Source organism: Myotis myotis, unplaced genomic scaffold (assembly GCF_014108235.1).
Source record: "Myotis myotis isolate mMyoMyo1 unplaced genomic scaffold, mMyoMyo1.p scaffold_m19_p_13, whole genome shotgun sequence".
Lineage (NCBI taxonomy): Eukaryota > Metazoa > Chordata > Mammalia > Chiroptera > Vespertilionidae > Myotis > Myotis myotis.
Window position 1 is genome coordinate 25791639 of NW_023416317.1, and position 4550 is coordinate 25796188.

A 4550-nucleotide genomic window follows, 5' to 3' on the forward strand; every position below is an offset into this window, starting at 1 on the left:
GCCACTGCTCATTTCCCACCTGAGTCAGGTTCTCCTCTGTCTACTTTAGGATTTGATCAGACAACCCTAAGGGCAGTCCCCAAGCTTTAGCACTGTTCAAAGTATAACTATTCCTCTCACAGGATACCTAGAAGAGATTTGGAGTCAGCTAAATCCCAGTTTGCCCAGTATTACCTCCACTTCCTGAGCACAGCTTTTCTATCTGTAAAAATGGGGTTAATGATCCCTACCTTTAAATAAGACTACTGACACAATGGAAAGAATAATGGATCTCTAGTCTGACAGATTTGATTTTAATACTGGCTCTGCCATTTTGCAAGAAAAATCACCAGAAAAATCTCTCTAGAAACTTCAGTTTCTTCACCTATGAAATAGGCAGATAGCATTTATCATAAAGAACTGTGGAGGTGAAAAAAAACCATGCATCACACCTGCACATAGTAGATGATCAATAATTGGCAGCTTTTATTATTGTGTTGCTATTTACTCTGAAATAAGTGCCTGATTGAGCTGCGCTCAGTCTCTCTGGGTCTTTGGCACTGGGGTTTCTCCTGCCTCTCTAATGGGGCTTCTGCGGCTGAAAGCCACATCCAGAGGGCTCTCAGTAGCTGCCCAAATTCCTTTTAGATTACAGTCCATGGTCCATGCAACTCTTCCTATTGAAAGGTATGTCCTCAATTACACATGATGTGTCCTCAAATACACAGTACCCTACTTACCCTTGGAGGGGAATGAGTAGTACTTAGCTGAAGTCCTCTTCTGTTGCCTGAACTTTCTCTACCCCTCCCTCTACTGAAGGTTCATTCAGCCTGTTCTTACTTACCTCCAATGATAAGGAACTCACTAAATGCAAAGGTGGGTCATTTCATCATCCACCCAGTTGCCAGTTAGCTGCCTGGCTTGCTTGAAAAAAATATCATTTAACAGCAAAAAAAAAAAAAAAAAAAAAAAAAAAAAGCTTCTCTCAGGGACAAGCCATCTGTGAATCGTTGATTCCAAAAAACAATACTGTTTTCTTGTCTACCCGCTCCCCAACTCTGAACTTTGTGCCCACAAAAAAAAAAAAAAGATTTGACATTTTTCACTAGAATAACAAAACTGTTAATGTGTCTCTTTCATTCATCCACCCACTAGACATTCCCGTAAGGAATCCACTTTAGATGCCCACGAGAATGCATTTACAATTCTAAACATAATTAGCTAGCTTCCAGAAGGAAGAGAAGCATTTTATGGCCATAGATAAATCATATCTTTGGCCAAATATTCTCTTCTTTCCAACAGGGATCCCGAGCGATTTCAGGACACGACTCCAGGGGTAACATTGTTTTCCTTGTGTAGCTTCAGAATCCGAGACACGGAAAAGCGAAGGTCACCCAACAAATTAAGAGCAAAGACATGCACTAAATCCCAGGAATCTAAGACCTCCCAGCATAGTAATTGATCCTCTAAGATAAATGTTTGTCTTGCTAACTAGGGATTAACTATGGTCCTTACAGAGGGATTCTTGAGGCTCAAAATTATAAACAGGGAAACGGGGCTTGGTAATAAGTTGAGTGATTAATTGGCAGAGAAAGCTTTCAAGGAGGGAAAGGATCAATGGACTGAAGCAAAATTAAACATCTTTTAGGAAGTTTTCCCACTCCCTTGCATTGTTTTAATTCTTCATGCTCAGTCTCTTCATTAAACATTTTTAATGTGGTTTTTTATTTTGTTTCTTAGTTTTTGTTTTTTAGTTATTTTTCCAGCAGGTTATTTAATCACATCTCCAACTTCGATTATTTCTCAGGCTAAATTGAACTTGACCTTTGCCCAATGAAACAGAATAGCCCCTTGCTTATCAGAAGTAAATGGGACCAAGAGGCCATGGAATAATCAAAACATAATCAGAAATGGCTGAATATAGAACATTATGTTTCTCTGCTGAGGAAAGAGGCACAGTGAGGATTAGTGTCAAGGGCACAGGAGGTGTGCTGGCTCTGAGGGGAGCCACCTGAGGAGTGGACCAACTCACAGCAGCTTTCCTCCTTTGAGCCAGCTTGTCACCAGCAGTGGGAGGGTGTGGCCTTTGGACTGAGATTGTTAGCTTCCCAGTTCTGCCATGTACTTGCTGTGCAACTTCAGCAAATTGAGCAAACTTTTTTTTAAAATGTAATTATTGATTTCAGAGAGGAAGGAAGAGGGAGAGAGAGATCGAAACATCAATGATAAGAATCATTAATTGGCTGCCTCCTGCATGCCCCATACTAGGGATTGAGCCCACAACCTGGGCATGTTCCCTGACCGGGAATTGAACTGTGACCTCCTGTTTCATAGGTCTATGTTCAACCACTGAACCACACTGGCCAGGCTGAGCAACCTTTCTGAGTCTTAGTTTTCTCAGCCAGTTGCTAAAAGGCAAGCTCCATGGGGGTAAGGACTATGTCTGTTGTGTTAATTAGTGTTTTCTTTAATGCCTAGAACAAGCACTTGGTACATATCTGCTAAATGAATGAATGAAATAATGGTACCATCACTAGTGTTGCAGGATCATTGTGACTATTAAATGAGAGATTACAAATCAAAGCCTTGGACATTCTAGATGCTCATTAAACAGTAGTTCTTACATTGCCAGACTTTTCCTTCAGTGTCAGGGCTGGGAAGAAGTCTGAATGTTACATTGTAGAGCCGCTTGTCCTGCAGATGAGAAAACTGAGACTCAGATATGTAGATCGGTTTGTTTGTTCATTCATTTAACATATACACCAGCGGTGCCTCCTAGATGTTAGGCACTATAGTAGGAGATATAGCAAGACAGAAAAAGATCTCCATGCTAATGAAGTCTACAGTGGGAGGAGATCACAAAGTAGGCAGGTATATAAAGAAGAATTTTAGCCCAGCTGGTGTTGCTCAATGGTTGAGGCAGCCGATCAATGTTCTGTTCTCCTATCATTGTTTCTCTTTCTCACTCCCTCTCTCTCTAAAATCAACTAAACTATTTTTTTTAAAAAAGAGGAAATGAGCTTGATATTTTCCAGGGCCAGCTAGGAGGCCAGTGACATCAGAGAGGTGGGCAGTGATGGGATCAGGAGGGAATGAGAGGTGTGTAGAGGTTACTCTGGTGAGATGGAAAACCACTGGAGGCTTTAAGCAAGGATGAAGTGACCTGAATGTCTTAACCAGGAGTGCTTTGCTTTAAGAACACTTACCATATATTGCACAACAATTGAATATACCCAACAGTACTTAACTGTATACATTTAAAGATGGTTAAGATGATAAATTTTATGTTATGTTTTTTGCAATTTTTTAAAAATATAATATTCATATATATGAATGACAAATCTGAAAAACACTAAATTCTATAATTTGTTAAATTTGACTTGTTCCTCAGGAATGTTACTATGGGTATTTTACTACCATATGGAAAACTATATCATACCACCCTATTTAATAAAAGGGTAATAGGCAAATTGACCCTAACAGCAGAACGACTGGGAATGACTGGTCACTATGACACACACTGACCACCAGGGGGCAGATGCTCAATGCAGGAGCTGTCCCTTGGTGGTCAGTGTGCACCCACAGGGGGAGCTCTGCTCAGCCACAAGCCAGGCTGATGGCTGCCAGCACAGCGGTGGTGGAGGGAGCCTCTCCCACCTCCTCAGCAGTACTAAGGATGTCCAACTGCAGCTTAGGTCTGCTCCCTGCTGGTAAGTGGACATCCCCCGAGGGCTGCCGGGCTGCCAGAGGGATGTCTGACTGCCAGCTTCAGCCCGATCCCCCAGGGAGCAGGCATAAGCCAGCAGGTGGACATCCTCCAAGGGGTTCCAGACCGCAAGAGGGCATAGGCTGGCCTGAGGGCACCCCCCGCCCCCCTCCCCCGCCGAGTGCACAAATTTTTGTGCACCGGGCCTCTAGTTAAGAATAATAAAGGGCACACTCTCCCTCTCGGGAGCACACCCACGCCTCTCCTCAGGTGTGTTACCTTTGCCCTTCTCTCTCCTAAGCTCCAAGGGCCCTTCTTTTGTTTTCTGTAACTTGTTTCCTGAGCCTACACAGTACAGCTGGCTCACTTCTACTACCTCTGTAACTTTCTAAATAAACTTTCTCTTATAATTTGAAAATAAAAATAATAAAGAATTTATGCCAAGAATTTAAAAATGTATAAAACCATAAACTTGGGAAATGAATAAAGTTGGGGACAACCACTCACTTTAACAAAAGGTTACTTTATTGTGAGGGTTTTTGCATCAGGTTCACCTAAGTGATAGTATCCCTATAGGACACTAAAAACATGATTCACTTGACATGTAACACTGCAGAAATAACTAGCCTGGAGAGGGAGGCCAACTAGAGGCCTTCTGCAATGTCAAATCCAACAAAGTGAGTAACTGAGATTTTGCTATCTGCTTTATCCCCTCAAAGCCATTGCACAATATGAGTGTGCTTGGATTGGACAGGATTCCTGTGACACAATTCACATACTATTTTGATTCTGGCAGTTGGTAACCTTTCTTCTAGGAAATGGGGAGGAAAAGCCTCATTGGTGATATTCTATTGCTCTGAGCATG